The 25,286-nt window shown below is 45.6% G+C and overlaps 1 long non-coding RNA gene across 1 annotated transcript; it reads left to right on the forward strand.

The window, feature by feature from the left end:
* The first annotated feature begins 6,730 nt into the window (after positions 1-6,730).
* On the forward strand, positions 6,731-23,874 carry LOC137167352 (uncharacterized). The gene is made up of 3 exons (XR_010924100.1): positions 6,731-6,746; positions 22,756-22,905; positions 23,430-23,874. It is a non-coding gene; the product is annotated as an uncharacterized lncRNA (long non-coding RNA).
* The last annotated feature ends 1,412 nt before the right edge of the window (positions 23,875-25,286 follow it).

The following is a 25,286-nucleotide window of genomic DNA, read 5'->3' on the forward strand; positions in this document are numbered from 1 at the left end:
GTCTCATAGCTTGCGACAGATCTGGGCAAAACACTGCAGAGCTGAGAAGCAATTTGCACCTCATTAGGACTTGTATAGAATGACCCAGCTCATAATTCCAGGAACAAAGGACTGGCCCAGACATCAACAAGCAAATCCAAAAAAGGATCCCAGTGACTCAGGGCATGGAGGGACATTGTTTGTCACCTGACCCTGAAGATGGGGCAAGGGAACATTTTGAAAAAGGAGAGACCTTTTGCTGCTCTCTCTCTCTCCCTCTCTCTCTCCCACCTCCATCTACAAACAGCACCAAGCAACTGAAATGTTGACCCAGGGTGAGCCTAGCTGGAGGAAGGAGAATATCAATTTATTTGATAATTGACAAATCAATTAGCTTGCTGTGTGCAGTGGGTAGCACTGCACATTGTAAAATGGCAGTTCCTAGGGTTGCATCTGGGACTGAGGGTGGTGTCTTGGGTGATACCATTGCATAATCCCATGAGTGGCTGGCTAGAGGCACTCACTCACTGAGTTAGGAGCATCTTGCTTGCTGTAGGCCGTGTGTGGGCTGACCCAGGAGTGAGGGGTTCACACAGCAGAGCAAGTGCAAGATGGGCTCCAGGAATGACGGATTGGGGTGACACAGTGATATACCAGGTCAGATTGCAGAGGGAAATGTCACAGGGGGAAAGATGTTTGAGTCTACCACCAGCTCCAGTGTAAGGGCAGATAGTTTGTCTCAAACACTTAAGCAGATATGATATAATGCAATGGACAGCAATAGTGATCATTCCTATCTCCCCACTTTTGAGAGGAGGAGTTTCAGGCTTCATTAGCATCATTACAATGGAGAAAATTCTACTGCCCATTACCTCTGAATTCAAGTAGTTCAGGTGAATTACTAATTACTTCTTTGTGTCTGAAATTAGTATTAATTAATGAATATTTACATTCCTATATATTATGAATTGGTGCATAGTTGCATTACATGTTTACTCTTTCATGTACTTCATTGTGCTGTTATCCATACAGACCCATCCTGCTGCATTAAAAATAAAAATTAAATAGAAATGTAAAGGTGCATAATTATAAAAGCAGAAAAAAAATGAAACAGAGCACTTAGCAAGATACAACACAGAGGAATTTGGCCCATGATGTAACTGTTGATATCACTGGAGTTACATATCCGGGTGAATTTGGCTCCTGGCATTATTTGCTACCAGTCTGCTCCTATAAATGCCACAAGACTAGCCATTTTTGTTTTGCTAATTTTGCTGTTTCCTCTATTATCACACTCACATTTTACAGAGTAACTAGAAAAACAAGTAAACAAAAGACTTCAACAGCTGAAGTATGCATGTGTATGTCTATATATACACATATCTGTAGAAGAGGAGAAACATTCAGAAGGCTTTAGCTGAAGTATTTGCAAAATCTATCTGTCTTAGATTCCCATCACAATATGAAAATATTTCATATACATGAAACCAAGGGTAACAGGAATTATAAGACAGCATTAGAAAGAACCTTATTAATCAACATTTCTTACAACCTTTCCCTTACAATAACCTTATAATATTTCCACAAGTTATAGAGAAATCCTATTACAAGAAAAAGATTAATCTAGGCCTTTACAATTTGGGGTAATTTTTTAAAAGAAAGTGTCAAATTTGTACATGTTCATTAATGGCGAGTTCAAATTAACATTAGTTTATTTCAGCACTTTAAGATATAACAACTTTACAAACAAAGCATTAATGACCAGAAAATTACAGACTTGGATACTTAGCCTCCATCCAGGATATATACAATATTACTTACTAACAGCTCAAAGTGCAAGTCTTATAAAATTATAACTAATTAGAAGTTTGAATTTATTATTCCAATAGTCAATGTTAGGAAAAGCTGGAGTGCTACCTCCAAAACATCCATTTGCATCAAACATTTAATTTCCTTACTCAAAATCCTTTTACCACATTAACAAACACCATTTTCAAAGGAGATGGCTAGATACAGATCTCTGCAGAGAATGTAATTCTATGGAGGGTACTTATACAATGTGAAGTTATACTCTCTCAAAATGGAGGGGAAAACAGATACAAAAAATGCAAAGTTCTAACGTTCATTTGAATGTGGCCATTGTACAACTGGGAGGAAACAATAAAAGCCCAGGTGAAATGATAGAAGAAGCCTACAACAACAAGATGATCTGATAGCCACTTACTTGCCTTTCTAGTGGTATAGGCTGGTGAAATCTCTATGTATCTGTGACAGGGTACAGGGCAACAGAAAACTGAGCCAGCCCTCTGTGACATGAGCCCTAATTAAGGGAGAATTGGAGCTGGCTGAGTAAGCCTGCACTTAATGGGCCAATAGGGAGCAGCTTCTAGGCTTGTTATAAAAGCCTCACAGGAAGGAAGTGCAGGGGGGAAAAGTCTTAAATGAGGGAGTAGAGTGAGTGCCCCCTCCCTCAGTTGGTGGCTGAGACTGCAAGGTTCCTGAAGCTATGAAGCTGGACTGTTTGTACATAGAAGGTGGTGTGCAAGCAACTTGTTAAACTGCACTAGTGGGAGTATGAAGTACAGGTCTCTGAGTGGTATGTGGGTGCAGAGGACCTGAGCAGCAGAAGGGCCCTGCGCAAACTTGCTACAGTCTCCTTTCCAGGGTACTGGTTCTACAATATATAAGATAGTCTTGTGATTAAGAAATTTACAAGCCTGAAACAGAACAAAACCATACAGGCTAGTGTTCTTTAAACCAGAATGATGGTTAACAATCTAAAATTAGAGATGGGTTAACATAAAAACCTGCTCTGAATACCATCAAATTTTAGATGTTTGACATCCACATATGTATTTGGTATCTAAGGGCTATCTCAGTCTAAAATAATATGTTGGTTTTAGTATTGTGATTTTGATTAGAGAATTTATACTAAAACTATTTCTGTACCACCCCACCATCGCTGTTGCCCCCTCTATTACCCCCAGTCACTCTCCACCAGCTGCATTGCCTCCTCACCCCTCAACTCAGTCATTTGCCTCCTGCACCATCTGAGACTGTTGCAGCAGCAAAGACTTTTTTTCCCCCATTACCCAGGTGCACGTGCTTCCTTTCCCCTTCCCACCCTTGGACTTGCCCTCCCTTCCCCAGCTATGTTTGGCTGGAGGCTCCCCCCCACTTTGTCCTCTGACCTCTCTGAGGCAGTTTGCCCCCCCCCCCCATCTCCCTCAGACTGCCCCGCCTGCCTCTTGCTGTCCACTTTGTCCCTCTCCCCCTGCTCCTATTTTGGAGTTTGTTTGATATCCCTGCACCGCCCCAGCCCTCCTGCTTCTGCTGGTTTCCCTGCCCCATCCTAACCCCTGTGATTCCCTTGTCTTTTCCTACCCCATCCCCGGCTTGAGGTAGACCTGTCCCCCCACCCCCTTTTTGCTGCTTGTCCCTGCTCTGCCCCACCCTACCTGTTTGTGCACCCATGCTCCCCAAGCACCCGTGAGCCCCTGCAGCCCCCTGGTTTTTTTGTTGTGCCCCCACTGACTGATGCCTTTGGAACCCCCCCCCACACCCCGTGCAGCCAGCGGCGCTGGCACCCGCCCCACCCCAAACAAGGCCCTTGTGACCCTTCCTTATCGGCACCCTCCTCCCCTGCCTGCAGCCTAGTGGGGAGGAGTGGTCAGCCATCCTATCCCTCTCCCTCCCTCCCTTTTCTCTGGTGCTTGTCCCCGAGAACCCTCCCTGTAAGTACCCTCCTCCCCACCTATGTTCTAGTGGGAAGGAAGGGTCAGCCCCTTCCCACCCCTTTGCCCACCCCCTTCGGTGTTTGCTCCTGTCCCCTCTCACAAATGGATGGGAAGACTGTGGGGTGAACTCCTCCCCTGGTTGACCCTGTCCTCCACCCTCAGCCTATTCCCCCATCCAGTCCCGTGGCTAACACTATGACTGCCACCGATGCCGGATCTAATGCCACCACTACCCCCACTGGGGCACCGGCAGTGGCGAGTACGCAAGGGACCTGCATCATTGCTACTATGACTTCCTCAGCAAGCAGAAAGGGCCAGGGGAAATAGGAAGGGCAAGATCTCTGCCCGGAAGGAAAAGCCTCCCCGGTCAGGGGCCACTGTCCACGCTGTGCCCCCCCCCCATCAGCCGCATCCCCCCGTCTCCTGCCATTCCCTCCACCAGCTCTGGGGATGCTCCTGCCTTGACCCCCAGAGCATACACCCAGGGAGCAGCCACCCCTTCAGCCACTGCCCCGTCATCTGCCCCCGCCACCTCCTCGAGTAACATCTTTAGTGGCCGGGGCCCCTTTCCCACCTTAACGAGGAGGCAAGGCATCCATTGCCTCCTGGTAGCTGCCTTGCCCCACGTTGAGATTTATGTGTGGGTATTGGCATGAGTGGTGGGGCCTTCGGCCATTGTGGCAGCCTCACAGATGTATGGAAAGATAGTGTTCTCCTGGGCATCAGAAGCCACTGCCCAGGAGGCGGTAGAGAAGGGCCTGGCGGTGGGGGGTGTCTTTGTCCCCTTAGAGCCCATACTTCTAAGTACTATACCCTCAATAGAACAGACAACACCTTGGTACACAAGCATGAATCTAAACTGCTAAAACTTTATGTTTAAAATTGATACTGATACAACAGTGACCACAATTCCAAAACAAGATTATAATCAATCCCAGGATGGAGATCTGCAAAGACAGAATAAGATTCTACATGTTGAGTCTACTAAGAATACATTGGATGTTTGTGGCCAGTTCCTTGGGAAAAAATGGAAAAGAAAAGTTTTTCAACAAATAACGTGTAAATACAAGTACTAACAACTCTCCTACTAGGGATGCCAGCAATACAAGGACTACACCTAGGTGAGAAATTAGAATGCAGTAATGGCAAAAAGCAAAGTATACAGGAGATGTACCCACCCGTCTTCACAGAGCTGGGTAAGCTTTTAGGGGAGAACAAAATAAAAGCAATGCCATTAGCAACTCCATTTGCTCCCACAGCTAGGTGGTGCATCCCATACACAACTTAATAAAAATGTATGCAGAGAGACACATTTTCTCACAGGTGACCATATATTAGCTCAGTTATCAAAAACCTAAGTGTTCTCAAAGTAAGATCCTATAACTAGCTTCTGAAAAATCCCCCTTGCTAAAGAATTTATACCCTTAACTGCATTCATCACCCCATTTGGAAGATACTGTTTTAATTGGCTTCCATTCAGCATATCTTCAGCAACAAAAATTCAGTGTTCAGCACAGAAACGAAAGCACTACCTGAACTGAAACCAGGGAACAAACTTTAGCTCAAAAGCTCCCAGACATTTGGAACTTGGCAGAAACTCCCAAATGCTGCCTTACAGAGACTCCAAAAGGACTTCTCCAGAGGAATCAGGTTCCTCATCATTCCCCAACCCAACAAAGAGAGGATCTGAGACCTATAGGAATTCTGTCAGGTAGTGAACCTTCTCCACAAGGAAATCTAGGTACAAATTGAACAGAAGGGCAAACACTGAACAGATCCTCCCCAAAGACTTGATCATTAGAATGCTTCTCAGGACTATGTCAATGGACTTGATATGGAGACATAGTGCAGTAAATACTTTTAAGGAATTTTAAGTTTATTTTGAATTATGAGTATATATATGTACACAAACATTTGTTTATAATTTTTTAAGGGAAATGTAGAGTTATTATGGAGTTTCTTGTCCTGCACAGTCACCAGAGAGGACCAGGATGTGTTGCAGGGAATGCTTAATAAACATAGGAACTTCCTAATCAGGCAGTTATTTAGTTGTTGCTTAAGGCATGGCTTTTTGTGTTTGTCCACCCACTACATAGTTCAAACAGAAATTAATTCAGGGAAGCCCTGTGGGGTGTGTTATACAGGAGGTCAGACTAGATGATCACAGTGGTGCCTTCTGGCTTTATAATCTATGCATCATTACATTTCAGAAGATATCAAAGGGCCACAAGAACAAGGAAGCATTTTCTTTATTCATGCTTCTGGTGTGTTACTCCATAGCCTTTCAGGCAATGTATTTTTGCATCACATCAACGTAGAGTCTATTAAGTACCACAGGAAATCCCATTATTCCATAAATAGATCTAATTTGACATGTTAAAATTGGTCCAAATCTCATTTAGGAAGAAATCCAGAAAAGGCTGAAGTTAGTGATGTAGTTGATATTCAGACTTTACCCTTCATTTTCCACTTTATTTGAGAATTTATTTTTGTATATATGAGTAACAAACAGTAGCTAGAATTATAGTTTAAGGTTATCAGTAGTGATGCAGTTAGCACTATTTAAATTTAATTGAAAAATACCAACAGAAGGAGTTCAGCAATATTTTACCAAGAAACTAAAGGACTGATGTTTGGGGTTTTTTTGCTGCATCTCACAAATGCATGTAATTTCTGACCAAAAATTAGAAGTTACAATCAATATATTAAAGGTGCTATAACAGTAACTAAAGAAAATCATCATTTTACTTAAACATTCTTCCGATGCACAGATGTTGTTTACCTGTACTTTTAAATTAAATAAACACTGTAGACTATGTGGAATTAACTGGCATTAATTAAGTCTGCTATTTGAAGACCCACTTTGATTGTTGCACGGGGATTTGTATTACTTGTCAGAAATGACTACTGCCATTGAAGTAAGACGCCTTCCCATGTAGTAATTATATTATTGACTACTTTCCAGAAAGTGATTCTGCACTACTGAGATCATTGGGAGCTTAGCCATTGATGTCACTGGGCACACACCAGGTACTCAGTCCACTTAACTGTGTGTTATCTTTAACCTGTCAGCCATTGGTGCAGAGACTTGCTGCCCCTGTTATCCAGCAGCTAACCCTGAAGATTTTTAGTCCATGGGGAAAGACTAATTTATTTGCTCATGTTTTTGCCTGAGAGAGACAAATTTGGTTGCCATTAAGTGGAGTTTCCTTTTGAATTAGTTTGTAAGCTGATATTTTTAAATAATTGTTACTATGGTCAGAGGACATGGGTGAATTTAACAAATTGAAATATTAATTAAATTGAAAGTTTAAAAAAATTAAGGGCTAAAATAAATATTGGGATTTTGTTTTGTTTTGAGATCATGCTTCTATGTTATGTTTAAACAGTATATATTGTGCCCTTTCAGCAATGGATTCTGATTTTTTTAGTTCAACATACATGTTTTATATATTATAAAAATATTTACATTATGAAGACTAGGTAACAATGTAATAGAAATTTGACTAAACACAGAAAATCTACTGTAAAATAACATTAATTTTGCAAAGTCAAAGTCTCAAAAGTCAGGAAAATGCCAGAAATGAAATTGCCTGTGCAACTTTAATTTGGCTGCTTTGTGTCTATGCATTATGATATAGTCATTAATTACATGATTGCATAATATTTCTTCCGAAAGACCCCTGCTTCATTCAGTGCACAGGATGGATGCTGTTCACTTAATAAGCAACGATTCAATATCTAATTTTAGCCTCAGTGTTCACTGTGTGGCCCCAGGCCCGGTTTACTGCACACCATTCAAACCTTGCTCTGCTACAGAATTACTCTTTTTTTCATGGGCTTTTCTATGGTGCTCATCATTGTAATATCCAACGGCTTCAGACATATTAATGAATTTATTTTCACGAACTCCCCTCTAACATAAGAAATATTTATTCCTATTTTATAGATGGGGAACTGAAGCACATAGAAAGTTAGGTCAAAAGTGTCCACTAATTTTGCGTGCCTAATTTGAGATGCTTAAGGACCTGATTTTTCAGGGTACTTAGCATTATAAAGCACTTTGTATGTTCAAAGCTCAGATCCAATTGACTTCAGTTGCAGCTATGAGTGCTCAGCACTCCTCAGATCAGACACCAGGGTGACAATTTTGAGACCCAGAAAATGAGGAACATATGATTATTGATCACCTGTGAAAAGTTTGGCTTAAGTGATTTATTCAGCGTGATCCCCCTCCCCAGGGTCTATGTCCCAATCCACTCCCTCTGCCACTACCAGCACTATTCCACCAATGCTTAAAGTGGCCTGAAAAAATGGGAGGGTGTTTATCATGACTCTCACATCTGCCCATCTCCCTGTCCAACAATGAATCATCAATCCTACCTTCCACTCCCCACATCAATTCTGCCCCAATATCTCTTCTCCACCCTCCCATCAGTTCTGCCTTTCCAGCCTCATCTCTTCTCCTTCTCCAGCTCCTGGGGCTTTACACCCTCTTTTCCCAGACTTAAGGGGTGCAATGCACTCCACTCCGCCCCTTCCCAGACTGGGTGTTGCGGGAGGGTGGGAGGAGCAGAGGAGCCAGGCAGAGAGAGAAAACATGCAGCTCTCACTGTGGAAGAAAAGGATGGCTAGGGCCAGGGACCAGGGAAGACTGGTCTCAAGCAGATCTCCTGAAGGAATAGGAAGATTTTATGTTTTTTCATATTTGTTTTAGTCTTTGAGTGCCCTGAAAAGGGATAGAACTGTAAGTGATCTAGCCAGAAGGCTAAATCTCTGTAACCCAAAAGGTGTAAGAGGCTGGGTGGAGCAACAAAAAAAAAAAAAAACAGATGGGAAACTGAGATCAAGTGATTGCTGCACCACACGATGCTGCAAGGGGGCACTCTGGTAAGGATACACTACAATAACATCCCTGAAACAAAGACTATGTCTCTGTCAAATTTCTAGTTCCTGCTCCAAAAAAAGCTCTGTAGAGCTTCTCAACTAAATGTTTGTTAAAAAAAATTTAAACATGGACAAAACAATGTATTCTCCCTGTAGGCTGGTGGCACGGTCCAGCCAGGGCCGTCACGACCCTTCCTCGGTCCCAGGCTCTAAGGAAGGCCACAGTGCCTTTATCTAGGGGAATAAGCTCCCGGCTTATGAGTCTGTAACCCCGGCCCCTAGGTGGGGTGGGCTTCCCTGGCAGTCTGTAGCCCCTTGGCCCTCACGTAGGGCAGGGCTTGTAAGGAGTCCATGACCCCCACCTTCCAACAGTCGGGGTGGGCAAGCAGTCTATTGCCCCCAGCCAGGGCGGGACAGGCAAAATAGTCTTTAGCCCCTGGCTCTCGAGCAGGGCTGGCAAGTACACAGTCTATAGCCCCCAGCCCTCAAGCTGGGCAGGACTAATAAGCAGTCTGTTGCCCCTGGCCCTCAAGTTGGCGGGGCACATAAACAATCTAGAGCCCCCATCCTTCCAACAGGTGGGGCTAGCAGGCAGTCTGGGGTCCCGGTCCTCAGGCAGGGCAGGGCAGGTAAAGCCTCCCCACAGGCAGGGCAAGCAAAGTAGTCTGTAGCCCCTGGCCTTCCAATAGGTGGGGCGAGCAGAGTAGTGTACAGGTCCTGGCCCTCAAGCCAGGCAGGGCTGGTGAAGTAATCAATAGCCCCCGGCCCTCAAGTAGGTGGGGCAGGTACAGTGGTCTGTAGCCCCTAGCCTTACAGTCAGTCGGGGCTAGCAAAGCTTGGTCTCCTCTGGTCAGCAAGTTCAGAGGAAACCAAGCACTCCCAGGGTGGTTAGGGAAGGGGGGAGGGGATGCAGGCCCACCCGACTCCACTGTGTCCCAGCCCAGGGCCCTATCAGTGCCAAAATGGTTTGCCACTGCGTCATTAGGGAGCCAGCCGCAACATGCCATACTCAGCCATACTCAGCCACTCTCTAGTCAGCTGTCCCTGGCTACTTCCTCCCACCTAATACCCGGGTATCTGCATCCAATCAGTTCCCTCTGGGTTGCTGGGGTAGATGGCAAGCGGCCATCCGGCAAGTCCCTCACTGTCGACTGGTGGCAGGTCTGGAAACTCCTCTGGGTTGTCCACGGAGGGCGGCTCCTCCAGGTCACAGGGGTTTCTCCAGCATACGAGGCTCAGTTTGCTCCTGTGGGTCCCTGATGTCAGGCAGCTCCTCCAGATCAGGGCTGGCCTCAGGGGGTTTCTCCTCCTCAGTGGTCTTGAGTATCCTCTCCCAGTCACTAGGGCCTGGTGGCCCTCTCCAGTCACTAGGGTCCAGCACAGCAAGGCACAGCAAGGCATGTCAGAGCAAGGGACTTTCTAGCACCTGGAGACATAGTATAAATGAGAGTCAATGATATTACCACTTGGTCTCTCTCCTCCCGCATCTCAACACCTGGAAGATCGTTTGTAAGACAAAGACTTTGAACTGAGGAGATTGGTCCCAGGCTGAGAAGGAAATTGAGCCTGTGTATTAAGAACTGTAATCGACCTTCAACATCTTGTGGGGTGAGAAAAACTGCTTGATTCAAATATTGCTTAGTCTAATAATGTTTAGGATTTAGAATGCATATTTACTTTATATTTTCTTAGGTTACTATCTCTGACCTGTATGCCTACCCCTTATAATCACTTAAAATCTATCTTTCTGTAGTTAATAAACTTAGTTTAATGTTTTACCCTTACCAGTGAGTTTATCTGAAGTCTTTCGGGAATCTGCTCAGATTACAAAGACTGGTGCATGTCCACTTTCCTTTAACGAAGTGGCAAACTAATTACTGAACTTTCACTTTCAAGTGAAGGTCTTAAGCAGTGTAAGATAGAACATTTCTGGGGTGCTAGGCTGGACATTGTCCACCACTGGGTCAGCAGAGATCTGCCTGCAACACACTGACTGGTGCGAGAGCCCCAGTACAGCCAAACTGCAGTCGGACATCCTTGGGCTACTTCCTACCCTTCCCTCAGGGTGTACCTGGATCCACAGGACATCATCCATTTGTCTCAGGGTGAGTGGCCAATGGCAGTCACAGCAGCTCCTCTGTAGACATGGGCTCCCCTGCAGGCAGGGTGCCTCTGCGGCTGGTAGCAAAGTCAGTGGAGTGAGCTGGATGCGTCTGTTTCCCTCACTGTCTCAGCCCCAACTGAGCTTGAAGCCCTCTCTTTTATACTTCCTGTCCCACCTACCCACTTCTGGTGGGAGGGGCAAGGTTGGTTTGGCTCTGCCCACCTGGGTACAGAGGGTCGGCCTTGTCCCCTGTGGGACAGAGGGAGGTCACACTGCCTCATTACACCTATCTTATTTCTCTCCTTTTCCCATCTGTCTAATAAAAGTCTGACTTAGCTAGCCAAGACTACATATTTTGCAACCCTGCTGTAAGCCTGTGACCAGTAAAACAGCTAAATAGAATGCAATAAACAGCCTGATGCTAGTACATGTTTGCCAGGTCTCGGTACGGCTGCTAAGACCATGTGCTGTGCCTGTGTTTTTCCAGCAGTGAGGCTGCCAATTATAGTCAACACCAGAGAGAGAAGCTGAATTTTCTGTCTTTGCTTTTCTTTTCTTTCCCCTTTTGTGTATGTTTGTCTTGTCTTCTAAGAAATGGGATCTGACTTTAACAACAACAGCAGCAGCATCAACAACTCCAGCCCATTTCGAATAACTTCTCTTTTCATCCTGCCCCCCAACCCCTCCCAGTTACTACCATCTATCAAATGAAGGGATTTTTCTTTTAAAACCTCTCTACAACTAAAGTAAAAGGGAGAAAGGAATGTTCTTAAAATAAAATCCTTATTTAAAACTTTATATTTCAAATGCTTTAATTGCTTGTCCTCCTTTTCTGTATCTTTATTAAAAATTAAAAAGACTCTTTACTGGTGCTTGCCCCAAGGTATTAAGCAGGTTGAGGACTCTGTATGCCAAACCCCAAATTTTCTTTCCAACTATTTAATGTTGGACAGCAAAGGATTGTGTTAATGTCTTTGACTCTTAGGTCCCATATATTCCATCAAAATTACTACAACAGGGAGAAGCCACATGATATGGGTGTCCCAGTTCAGGGCAACTTCACCTGTATTTCCCCTTAGTGCCCCAGCAAGAACACCAACCCCTAGGGTTCCAGCTCCCCAGCTGTTGCCTCTCCAGTGGAGAACGCATCCCTTTCCATTGTGACTGGTGTATTTGCAGGCTGCATGATTCCTTGTCTTCACTGTGTATTACCCAGAATAGACAGGTTGCCCATGGACACCCGCTTGCTTTCTCTTCAGAGATGGGTAACAGATGTAATTGCTAGAGTTATAACAGGTGTAATTGCTACAGTTATACAATTATAAGGCACCACACAGCAATTCCTATACAAATCTATTTTATTCTAAAAGAATTACAGATAAAACATATTAAAACAGTAAAGAACCTACATGAGTGCTAGTAAGCTTAACAGAGTTTCCCCCACTCTAACATGGATTTTGGCTGGAGCAGTCCTTCAAACCCCGACCCAAGGGGAATACTTGTGGTTACAGTTTCCTCACATTCATAGCTTCTGCTCAGAACAAGAACCCAGTCCTTCCAACCCTACTTAAGGACTCAAGCACTGTGTGGACCAGGGGAAATGTTCATTTGCAGGGAGGATGGAGCTAGGCTGTTCTCAGTCTCAAGCAATGGTCTCAAGTTGCAGTGGGAGAGGTCTAGGTTGGACATTAGGAAAAAGTTTTTCACAAGGAGGATGGTGAAGCACTGGAATGGGTTACCTAGGGTGGTGGTAGAATCTCCATCTTTGGAGGTTTTTAAGCTGCGGCTTGACAAAACCCTCGCTGGGATTAGTTAGCTGAGGTTAGTCCTGCTTTGAGCAGGAGGTTGGACTAGATGATCTCCTGAGGTCCCTTCCAACTCTATGATTCTATGATTTGCTAGATCAGGAAGAAGGCCCTAAACCAGTTTAAAACTAGATTACTTATCCAAAAATGCTCTCTTGATATAGTGGTCCCTGGAGAATCCAGTTTGAATGAGTATACATATTATACACTGTAGTAAGTATAAGACCTGTCATAAGGCCTGTAGAACAATCTAAGGCCTAAGTGGAAAAAGCCAAGTGAACAGGAGTATAAGAGGAAAAACCAAGCTAACTGAAATTGGCACAGGAAAGTGCTGATACTGCAAAGCATATATATTGCCAAAATATTACTAAAATGCAAATTATGTAGCAGGTGCAGGAGGCACCAAGATACCAAAGAGAACTAACTCCCTAAAATGACACTTTGATGAATAGAAATGACTAAAAGGTGATAAATGGAGTTGTTTTGTCCAAATCAGCCAATTAACGGAAAAAGGTGGTATTAGACTACGTCGAGAGGGTGGCAACTATCTACGTCAAAGGAGGCAGAACGAAATTGTAGGTAACAATGTATAAAAGAGGGTGTCAGAGGGAACAAAGCTGTCTGGTCTACGGGATAACGGAAAGTCCCACTGTTGGGCCGTGGCCATTGTAATGCTGCCTATATGAAACTGACCCAGAGATACTCTGTAGGTCACTTCTTATTGTGCTGCATGCAATAAACCTTCATTGCTCAGCTAATCCGTGGTCGTGTCGATTCATTCGATCGTGAGAGCCGTCTCGGTTTCCTGGCCAGAGCTGGGACAGCATCTACACAGGGACACATGCACACAGCCTACACTGATAAACGTCGGTGGCCAACACACCATACCACATACGCTATTATACACAAGAGAACTTGCGGGGGGGGGGGGGGGGGAGAGGAGGATTAAAAGGGCTGATAACAGAGGAAGTACATTAGCATCTTCCCTCCCTACTAGAGATGCTACATACAATGCGAGAGTAACACATATTCAAGTGCATTTTTAATACTATGTACACCAGAGGTATTAACCCTAATTCAATACGGTTTAACTTACTTCAGTAAAGTTTATCTTAATTCCATAGACTTTTTTCAGGATATTGTTAGTCTGTCACAACGGACACTGGGGAAGATGTCTTGCTCCAGCTTCATTCCCCAGTATTTGTAGAGTGCTCAGTGGCCTTATAAAATATCATGTTGATATCAAAAATGTGCAGAAATTTTCTAGGAAGATGGGGATATATTTTAAATGTTGTTTATTCTAAAAAAGAAATGGACATCTCTGCCATTGCAGAACTGTAGGCCAGCAGTAACCGTCTACTGATGGCCTTTGGTGTTTCTGAGATAGATGTTCCTTCCAGCATTACAACACAAAAATAACATTAAAATATAAAAATATTTTTAGAGATAGTATCTATGTAAAATCCTGCACTATGAGTATTAATGGCAAATGTGACTCCTTCCCCCTGCCCCTCTTCCCCCCTCAAAAAGGATTAGAAGATACTTGAGTTATGAGGAACATAGCTATATTACAGGTATCATAATTCAAGAACCTTTTATTTACTTCAAATTTTGTAACTCTACTCCAAAACTCTACTCCACAATGATACAGTGAACACTGAGAGCTGCTCTATAGAAGCATATTTTCTAATCCTATAAAGGATGACTTTTCAGAGGCCTTCCAAATTCAAAAACAGAGTATCAGATTACCTATAAAACATAACAGATCAGAAAAGCTGAATCATCAATCTGAGCAGGTGTTCTATTATTTGAAACACATTGTCCCAGATCCTCAAAAACTTTCAGTTGGAGTAAGACACCTACATGTCTTTAGAATCTGGGCCATTGTCCCAAGTCATTGAAAAATAGAGAAAAGCTTCTTGTGTATACTATGACACTGTCAGTGGTTACTTGATTCTGAGACCATGACTAGCCCTGCTCCAAAGTCTTCAAAGTTTTCTAGAATCCAGTATGACTGACAACAACTTCAGTTTGATACTTCTTGTGATATTCAGAAAATACAAGTAGCCATATGTCAAGTACAACAGGCTCTGTCTCCATAATGAGTGGGAAGGTGGAATCCTTTTATGCTGGCAGAAGTTTCAGGTGATTTATGTGATGGCTGCAAGGATAAATGAATGTTCCTGAAAATCTGTCTTTGAAAAAGTGTCTTTAGAAGAGCTGTCAGAGCTTGAAAGTACCTACCAGGCAAGCATATTAAAATTTTTGAGAAAAAAATCTCTGCATACTTATAGGCATCAGACAAGTTTAATTAAATCAATACTGACTTTTTTTTTTTTAAATTGGTCTAATGACAAATAAGAAACAAATTGATATAAAAGAAGTTAAAAGTTATTTTAGGACTAATGAAATTCTGAAAAGTTTCAATGTGTATTGTTGCACTAAAAAAATTTCCCAAATTAATTTCCTTTTTGCTGTTTTAAGAATTATATAATATAGAATATACAACATTATATCATGCATCATGTCACCAATTATTTCTAACATTATCAGAAATACTGGGAGGACTCAATACTGAAATCTTAACCCTGGTGTGACCTGTGACCTCTCCCGTGCCCAGGGTAGCCACCTGAAAATGCCAAGGTCAGGGCAGGCTGTAAAAAGGGAGCAGATTCTCCCAGCACTGATGGGTGGCACTGAAGCCAGACTTCCCAATCAGCCACAAACTGCGCTTCTGAATCCTCACAGAAGCCAGTATACAAATACAGACAGCCCCCTTTAATGCATTTCAGCTCCTGGCTCCCAAATCAGCACTAGGTCCAGTAAAGAGACCAATTATTTAAACTCTATGCCCTTTACTAAATAGGTTCCCTTTGACCCCAAGAGCTCAGCCACAGTACCAGTTCAATATAAGTTTGGATCTTACCTAAAATACCATGCTGCCAGCCAATCCTTTAGTAACTAAAACTAAAGGTTTATTGTAAAAGAAAGAAATAAACCATAAGAGAAATGTTAAAGGGTCAAAGCAAATCAGATATATACAAATGATTGAAAGTCCATATACATCAGGTTTCTAGAAGAATTGTGGAGTTGCAAGCTTCTACAGTTCCTCTGGTATACATCCAGTACCTGGATGGGTCTTAGTCCTTCGGTTCAGTTGCAAGTGAATTGATCCAGAGGCAGGTATGTGTCTGTAGCTAAACAGGAACAAAGACAAACTGGTTTCTGTGGCTTGGCCTTATATACCCTCTGACCCTGGCCATGCAGTCTTGTGGAATATTACAAGAAATAAAATGGAGTCCAGAGTCACATGTGCCAATCCTGGTAACTCTTCAGATATGCCTTTGGTTTCTTCCTGGGCCCCTTGCATCCCTGAATGTCTTATGGGCCATTAAGCAGGCTATTGTTCTGCTGCCATCCTATCTGGGGTTTTGCCCAGGCAGCACAATTTGAAATACAGATATCTCAAATATATCTATAACTTCCATTTCACATATTACACACGAACATAAGTATCATCATCTGATTTAGCATATTATAACCTCTCGAACAGTACCTGATATGGTATATCTCACATGAATTATAATTTTGACATAGAATCATAGAATCATAGAGTTGGAAGGGACCTCAGGAGATCATCTAGTCCAACCCCCTGCTCAAAGCAGGACTAACCTCAGCTAAATAATCCCAGCCAGAGCTTTGTCAAGCTGCAGTTTAAAAACCTCCAAAGATGGAGATTCCACCACCTCCCTAGGTAACCCATTCCAGTGCTTCACCACCCTCCTAGTGAAAAACCTTTTCCTAATGTCCAACCTAGAACTCCCCCACTGCAACTTGAAACCGTTGCTCCTTGTTCTGTCATCTGCCATGACTGAGAACAGCCTAGCTCCATCCTCCCAGGAACCCACTTTCAAGTAGTTAAAGGCTGCTATCAAATCCCCCCTCATTCTTCTCTTTTGCAGACTAAACAAGTGTAGTTCCCTCAGCCTCTTCTCATAAGTCTTGTACTCCAGCCCCCTAATCATTTTTGTTGCCCTCCGCTGGACTCTCTCCAACTTTTCCACATTCTTTTTGTAGTGGGGGGCCCAAAACTGGACACAATACTCCAAATGCGGCCTCACCAATGCCGAATAGAGGGGAATAATCACTTCCCGAGATCTGCTGGCAATGTTCCTACTAATGCAGCCCAATATACTATTAGCCTTCTTGACAACCAGAGCACACTGCTGACTCATATCCAGCTTCTTATCCACTGTTACCCCCAAGTCCTTTTCTGCAGAACTGCTGTCTAGCTCATCAGTCCCCAGTCTGTAACTGTGCATGGGATTCTTCCGTCCTAAGTGCAGGACTCTACACTTGTCTTTGTTGAACCTCAGCAGATTTCTTTTGGCCCAATCCTCCAGTTTGTTTAGGTCCTTCTGTATCCTATCCCTACCTTCCAGGGTATCTACCACTCCCCCCATCTTATTGTCATCTGCAAACGTGCTGAGGGTGCAATCTACCCCATCCTCCATATCATTAATGAAGAACAAAACCGGCCCCAGGACCGACCCCTGGGGCACTCCGTTTGTGACTGGCTGCCAGCTAGACATGGAGCCATTGATTACAGAGATTGATGTCAAACAATATAACAAATGCTCTCCCCCGCATCTCCCCAGCATGACACCTGGTATCTGGAGAAGATTTGGGGCAGTTCTGCCTGCAGGAAGTATAATCATTTTCATGTTTTTCCAGCAGCAAAAAGGTTTTTTTCCTTTCCCCCACCAACTGTGAAAAACAAAAGAAAGTCTAATAGTTATCACCAATCCACAAGCTTAAATTGAATGGTATAGGTTTTGCCTTTATAACACATTAATTTAAACATTATTATGACCAGGACATATGGTTCTTTCATGTTAACAGCAAAAGATGGTTGAGGGGAGATATGATTGCTCTCTATAAATACATCAGAGGGATAAATACCAGGGAGGGAGAGGAGTTATTTAAGTTCAGCACCAATGTGGACACAAGAACAAATGGATATAAACTGTCCATCAGGAAGTTTAGACTTGAAATTAGATGAAGGTTTCTAACCATCAGAGGAATGAACTTCTGGAATAGCCTTCCAAGGGGAGTAGTGGGAGCAAAAAACCTAACCGGCTTCAAAACTGAACTTGATAAATATATGGAGGAGATGAAATGATGGGACAGACTAATTTGGCAATTAACTGATCTTTGACTAGTAGCGGTAAATATGCCCAATGGCCTATGATGGGTACGTTGGATTGGGTGGGTTCTGAGTTAATACAGAGAATTCTTTCTTGGGTGTCTGGCTGGTGAGCCTTGCCCACATGCTCAGGGTTTAGCTGATCACCATATTTGGTGTCGGGAAGGAATCTTCTCCCAAGGTAGATTGGCAGGTGCCTTTCGGGTTTTTCGCTTTCTTCTCTAGCATGGGGCACAAGTCACATGCTGGTGGATTCTCTGTACCTTGAAAGTCTTTAAACCATGATTTGAGGACTTCAATAACTCAGTCATAGGTTAGGGGGTCTATTATAGGTGTGGTTTGGGTGAGTTTCTGTGGTCTGTGTTGTGCAGGAGGTCAGACTAGATGATCATAATGGTCCCTTCTGAGCTCAAAATCTATGAGTCTATTACTATGAGTTAGACTCGCTCTCAATACTCATATTCAATTGATTGATGAACATATACTGAAGTCTGTAGAATTGTTCTTTGTCAGTAAGTACTGTATCTTCTTAAGAGTTTTAGAACCTCATGTGTACTCAGTGAAAGGCAGAGTTTGTCATCTGGACTGTAGTGATGGGAGAATCTTAAATGGTTTGTAAGATCAATTCTGATAACTATCCTAATATCTGAATGCTTATCCCAATCTTTTTGCTTTGAAGTTGACTTGAGATGGAAATCTTGTGAGAACAAATTTCGTTGAGATTTCTGGCATACCTTGTTTTCAGCTGTTGATATTTCCAGGTCTCTAGGAATGACCAACTGTACCCTTTCAGGCAGCTGATTAACGCTTTTCCCCACAGTCTCAATTTTGGACAAACAGTATACTCGCCTTAATTCCACTAGTCAACTGTCTTCTCAATGTGTTCATTTTGCCTACCCCATTTTCTGCTGCAGCAGGACCAGAAAAGCTCCTCGGGGCCTAATGTGCTCTGAACAAGTTTATCATGAAATTCTGAATAAGTATTGAGCTAAAGAACAGCCCATTTTACATTTCACTTCATGCCAAGCACTATTCATTACACTGAATGCACATTGCACTGGATTGTTTGTTCCTGTTAAACAGGGTAAGATTTACTCGGTTCAGCAATGTGCCTTGAACAAATATAAAAAACACCACATGCTCTAACTGACAAAATTAAATATTGGGACATTTCAGGTGTCATGAATATAGTTTCTGGAACAGCATATGAAAATGAGGGGCACATGGCCACTTTAAACCTTATTTTCACATTTTAACAACTCTCTTTTAAGTCTTATTTAATATAATCTCATAGCTTTCATTGATGCCTTGATTGTATTCCCATTTACTCTCTACTCTCAGATTCTATCCTTCATGTAGAGAGCTTGATATTAATTTTTTTGGAAGTCTTTATCTCTATTTGGTCAGAAATCCATATTTTGGTTTAGTTACATCCTTTGTGCATAAACTTCTATAGATCTTCCTGGTGTTTTGAAAGAATCTCAGTACCAGAAATGATGACCTGGCTCATAAATTTTTAATATACATTTTCCTGAGGTACCACCTTGTGACAGGGCCAGCTCACTCCTGCCTCTGTTCAAGCCCACAACTGGATCAGAGACCTTTTGTTGGTAAAACAGCCCATGCAGTTTATTTACAATATTAGCTTCTACCACCCTTACACACAATACAACCTTACATCTATAGTCCTAGGGAACCCTCAACGGAAGGAAGGAAGGAAGGAAGGAAGGAAGCTCCACTTCCCCACTTCTCACTTCCTTCCTGTGTCTTTTGTATCATCTGCCTAATGGGCTAATTAGCCACTTAGGGCAAGTCTACTCTACAAAAGTAAGTCGACCTAAGTTATGTCGACGTACAGCTGACGAAATAATTAAATTGCTTTTGCATTTCCACACTATGCTCCTTGTGTCCACAGCTTCATTATTGTCCAGAGCTTCATTATTGATGTAGACTTTAGGTAGGATGTTCGTGTATGGTTACATGAGAACGGTTTTCTTAATATGGATTACCATTCCAAATTTGATACCTGCATCAGAGAACTTATTCATCATGATCTGCAATTCATCAGGTGAATTAGAGATGAATGCAGTCATCTGCGAAAAGCAGATTCCAAATAGTGAGCTGGGTAACAGGCCTTTTGCTCTGAAATTGCCTGATGTTAAACAAGGTGCCGTCCATCCTCGATTCAATTAGTATGCCAAATTGACTGTTTCCGAAAGCATACTTAAGAAGAATAGAGAAGAAGATGTCAAAGCTGATAGGTGCTAAGATGCAGCCTTGTTTCATGCCAGTATCAATGCTGACCACAGACGATGTTTCATTTTCATATTGGATAGTTGCCTTCATTCCCTCATGGACCTCCTTAAATAAGGAAAGCACTTTTTGTGGATAGCCAGTTTTCAACAGGATCTTGTATATGCCATTCCTGCTAACTGTGTCAAAGGCTTTTCGTAGGTGAACGATTGCTACGTAGAGAGGTGCCTGTTGTTCACAGCTTTTTTCTTGTAGCAAGTCCATTGTGAAGGACTTGTCAGTCATGGAGCATCCAGCTCTGAACCCACACTGGCTCGCAGGATAAACTCTTTTAGCAAGGACTTGGAGTCATTTCAGCAGGACCCTTGCAAGCAGAATGAGCTAAAGAAATACAAAAAATTAAAATAATTTTAAAAGTATCATTTGTGGAGGCTACAAAAGATACCCACTGCAGAAAACAGAAAAAAAACAAGGTTACTTACCAGTAACTGATGTCCTTCGAGATGTGTGGCTCATGTCCATTCCACTATAGGTGACTAACAAGCAGTACCTTGGAGGTGGACTGGAGTTAGCAGTGAGCTGCTTGCAGCCCAGCTCTGCTGAAGCCCACTATTTCCCACGCCTTGGACAGAAGTATGGTGGGAAGTGAAGGTCTGTACTGCCAGCCTGGCAGCTGCTTTGCAGATGCCCTGCCCTAGCACTTCCGCTAGGAAAGCTGTAGATGGAGCTTGAGCCCTGTTCGGTGAGCTGTGGTGGCGCCCAGAAGGGGCACCTTCACCTGCTCGTAGCCGAACACAATGCAGGGAGTTATTCACAAGGAAATGCACCGGTACAGACCAGTGAACCTGTCATCTGGTTGGATGCTGTGAGGAAGAGCTGCATAGCTCTCCGTAACGGCCTCATACATCTGATGTAGAAGCCAGGGCCCCACTCACATTCTAGCGAGTGCTGCCTTCTCCTCTCCTCCAAGCCGTGTGGTTCAGGGAACCTGGGGAGAATATATGATTGGTTCAATGAGACTGGGCAACCCCTTGGGCCAGAAGGCCCGATGAGGTCTCACTGAACCTTATCTTATAGACTACAGTATGAGGAAAGAGCTCTGGGGTCAGAGCTCTGATCCTGGAAACTTTCCTTGCTGAGGTAAATACCCCTAGGAAGGCCACCTTCCCGGACAGCCAGAGTAGAGGGCATGACACCGTGGGTTTTGCGGGTGAGGGAGGCCCATTGCCCAGGAAGGACCAGGTCAAGAACCCAGGGAGGCCCTGGGTCATGGGCCAACGGATATAGACTCCCACCCCCTTTAAGGGCCGAACAACCGCCATCTGATGGGAGGGCCGCAATCCCCCTCGAGCGGCTGATGGAAGGCCGATATGGCTGCTAGGTGGGCCTTCAGGGAGGCCACAGTCAGTCCCCGGAGCTTTAGCTGCGGCAGGTATTTCCCGGCTCGCCTATACTGGCGAGAGGCCAGGTAGAGTATCTCGGGACTGCTCCCAGCAGGCAACAGCCACTTCCACTTAACCCGGTACACGGCCTGAGTGGAGGGTTTCCTGCTACACATTGGTACACACTGTGCTTGTTCTGAGCGGCTCGCTCATTGTCTCTCATCCACTGATCTATCATTCCCTGATGTGTCGGGGATCTAGGTCTGGGCACCACAGGTGACCATGATCATGGGAGCTGGAATTGCGCTGGCTCAGAGGCTCCCAAGGCGGGAGATCGAGAAATCTAGTAGCATGGTGAACCCACGCTGGCGTGGCCAGCCGGAACAATTGGGATGGCATCTGATTAGCCCTTCCTAGTTGAGCAGGACTGTCTGCAGGAGGGGAGGGCAGGAGAGTGAATATAAAGGTCTCTGATCGCTATGGATGAATGACATTGGCGAGTGCCCTTGCCCCTTGACCATGGAGGGAGCAGCACCATGGACACTTCGTGCTGAAGGCCAATACAGCCTGATTCCCTTTGGGGAAACCCCCTCCTGACAGTTATAGACGCCCTTAGAAGGCGTAGCAACCCCTCGTGGTGAGGAAGAGCGACCCGTTGACGCAGTCCGCCTCACCGTTCCTCACCCTTGAGAGGTGATCACTGCCAGGTCCCAAGGACCGATGGGTTCCCTTCATAAGGCTGATGAATGGGCTCCTGCCTCCTGTCGGTGTAGTACATGGAGCACCTGTACAGCGCCTGTACCTCCCTGCTTTCGATAAAGCAGAGGGACCTTCTACAAGCCCTGCGAACATTTCACTGGTCTTCTCATCAGTGTGCCGACGCCTGCCCTTCCTTGGCCAGACACCTTGTAAGCCGAGGTGAGCCCTGATACAGCAGTGTACTCTTTGCTCGAGGTGGCCAGTATCAGGGTAACTGAAGTAGCCTGTTCCTTGAATGGAATGCCCCTTCACACATCCCAAGGAGTCGTTCACCAGACTCAGGAGGCTCGGGCTTGCTGCTTTCGGGTCTTACTATTATTTGGGGTGGGTGAGGGGAGGAGAGTGGATCGTAGCTCCTCGGTCTATGAGCTGCCTGCTCAGACTGTATCCTGGGGCCGTGACTGAAGCGGGCTACGTGTCAGGCTAGCTATCCTCACTGCATAGGTGCAGGCCATCCTGTGCCCTATCCGCTATCAGTAACCTTTGGCTGTTGTCTTAGGGCGTTTGTGCATGTGGGCCATCCTGAGGGACTCTGACCCTCAGCATAGCTGGGGCAAGAAGGTCTGGTCTGGGAAGCAACCGGTCACGCCGATGCATTCCGTAGGCTGCATCTGAGTTAACGTGAGCTTTGTGCGTTTACCAGCAGGACCCCACCAGTCGCAAGATGCCTGACCGGCTCACCCTGCTCTGGGCTTGAGACCTGGGCCTTTCTGGGAGGACCAAGCCCATCAAGCGCGCAGCTATCCCCGCACAGCCTTCAATAAATCCCATCAGCCAAGTAACAGACCATGGGGTAAGCTGTAAAGCGTTAGAAGGGGTCACCCTTATGAAGTGGGAGAACCTTGATGATGTGCATCCCTGACATGTGGGGCGGCATACAGGGCTCCTGTTCCCACTACTGGAGCTGGGGGGACAATGTGAGACTTGATCCCCTTGTTTGGTATTTGTGCGATGACATAGGTCTGTCACCGTCCTCAAAACCCCCTTCTCTTTTCTTTTTTTTTGGGGGTGGGGATGAGGAGGTATCTGGAGGAGGACCTCTTCCGCCAATGCCTGCGGGACCTCTCCTGCTGATTCTGACTGAGGCAGCCTCAACCTCCTACCCTAGCTTGCTGAACTATCTCAAGGGCCCAGTGGGCTGAATTCTGGTTCACCCAAGCCTAAAGGAGGGTAGGCTAGGGTGCTGCCCTTACGTTCACCAGCAGGAGGGCCTTTCCGATTGCCCCGTAGTCAAGAGGACCTTTACTGAGGGCCTAAGGAGCCAGTCAGGGTGGGTGGTATTTCGTAGATCACCTGACTCTGTCCCCTTGCCCGTAGGTCGCGAGATGGCCGTGGCTGGCACCTCCACTGCTGTTGTCCCTGGAGACCTGCCTGACACCTGAAGGTTTGTGGCGTGTAGCGGCCCAGGTAGCGGAGCATGGTCTAGGAGTTCCTGAGACCATGAAGCTCCGCCTCCATGAAAACGAAGAGAAGCTTGACCCGTTGAAGGAAGAGCCCCTGATGTGCTTGCTGGACCTTTTCGGGATAGCCCGGGATTGCAGCCACTAATCTCTGGGCATGCCGATGACAGAGGGAATAGCTCTGCCCACGGAATAGGCAGCAACTGAGGGTGGCAGGAGCACTGCTTTAGCTCCCGCAGTATCCTGCTCTGCAATGGCCTATAGGCTCAGCGTCTGCTGCTAGGCAGAGCCTCAGCAAAGAGGCTCAATGAGTCCCGCGAGGGGCTCCCCTTCAACTTGCTGGTAATGCTACTGAATAAAGTTTTCCCAAAAAAGTCTGGCTTGCAGTCACCCTTGTTTTCTGAAGTAGAGCCCGTCTGCCCCGCCAAGCCCTGTGGCTAGCAGCAACCACCACCAGGGACCTGGGGCGGGGTGGTGAACAGAATTCAAACCCCTTGGCTGGGTGTAATACTTTTCACGGCTCGGTTAGGCATCGGGGTACGGAGGAGGGGGTTTGCCACGAGACTGTCACAATGTTGGATGCCTCTCTGTAGGCCAGGGTGGCTAGCACTCTGTGGAGCCCCTTGGTAACATATTAAAGGTTGTCTGACACCCCTTTTGCTCCTTCGCCTCCAACCCCCAGGGAAAGGCCACCTTCTGAGCAGCTCCCAGTGTGCCCTAGAAACAACCAGCTCTCGGGCGTGTGCTTCATCTGGTGGGGAAGAGAGGGTGGAGCCTGCAAGCTGCAGCTCCTCTTCCCTCCAACAGGCGATCCTCACAGAAGTCGCTATCTGTGGGGTCGAGTTGTCCGAGGCACTGAGTGCATCCCTGAGGGGTTGATGGACCATGGTCCCATCCCCCCTTGGGAAACCCATTATCCCCCCATACAGCCATTGGGGTGACCATTGCCTTTGAGGCCATCTGCCTGGGGTTCCAGCACCTTCACTGATGGTTGCTCCCCCAGGTACTGCATCCCCAAAGGGACCACTGAGGCACCATTGACAGACCACTGCTCGGGCTGCCCAAAGCCTCTTACTGGGCAGTATCGTCACTCCAGAGAGCGACCCTTCGGTGACGACCACCTCGACTACCATGTTCGTTGTGGGTGCTGCAGCCGGACCAGGGGTACAGACCATGCTCCAGCGAGTTGGGGTGATCCAGGCATCATCCCTGCACTGAGGACTTTTTGCTCTCTGCATATGTCTCGGCACTGAATCAAGCTCCAGCGACCAGCTCTGCCTGGCCTCGGTGCAGGGTGAACTCCTCGGTGCCGAGTCTGTCTCTGGCCACCGAGCTTGGCGCAGCTCTGGTAGGGGATGAAACTTCGGTGCCGAGGCTGTCTCCGGCATCAAGGCTTGCCTCAATGCAGGGCAAACTCCTCGGTGCCAGTTTCGTCTCCGGCATGTGAGTTGGCACAGCCCCGATACGGGGGGTGAAACCTCTATGCCGAGGCTGTCTCCGGCTTCTGGGCTTTGCCTTGGTACGGGGTCAAACTCCTCAGTGCCAAGTCCATCTCTGGCATCCGGGGTTCATTGTTACCTCGGCATGGGGGGCGAACACCTCGATGTCGAGCCTGTCTCTGGCATCCGGGTTCTGCACTGCCCCAGCTCCTCAGTACCGAGACTGTCTCTGGAGACCGGGATCAGTGTCGCATGCTTGCTGGCAAACTCTTTGGTGCCGGAGCTATGGGATGGACCTCACCCAGTGCTGGGGAGTCAAGACCGGTGTCGTGCAG

Source organism: Emydura macquarii, unplaced genomic scaffold, assembly GCF_026122565.2.
Source record: "Emydura macquarii macquarii isolate MOO-44397 ecotype Brisbane River unplaced genomic scaffold, CSIRO-AGI_Emac_v2 contig_320, whole genome shotgun sequence".
In the NCBI taxonomy this organism is placed as follows: Eukaryota; Metazoa; Chordata; order Testudines; family Chelidae; genus Emydura; species Emydura macquarii.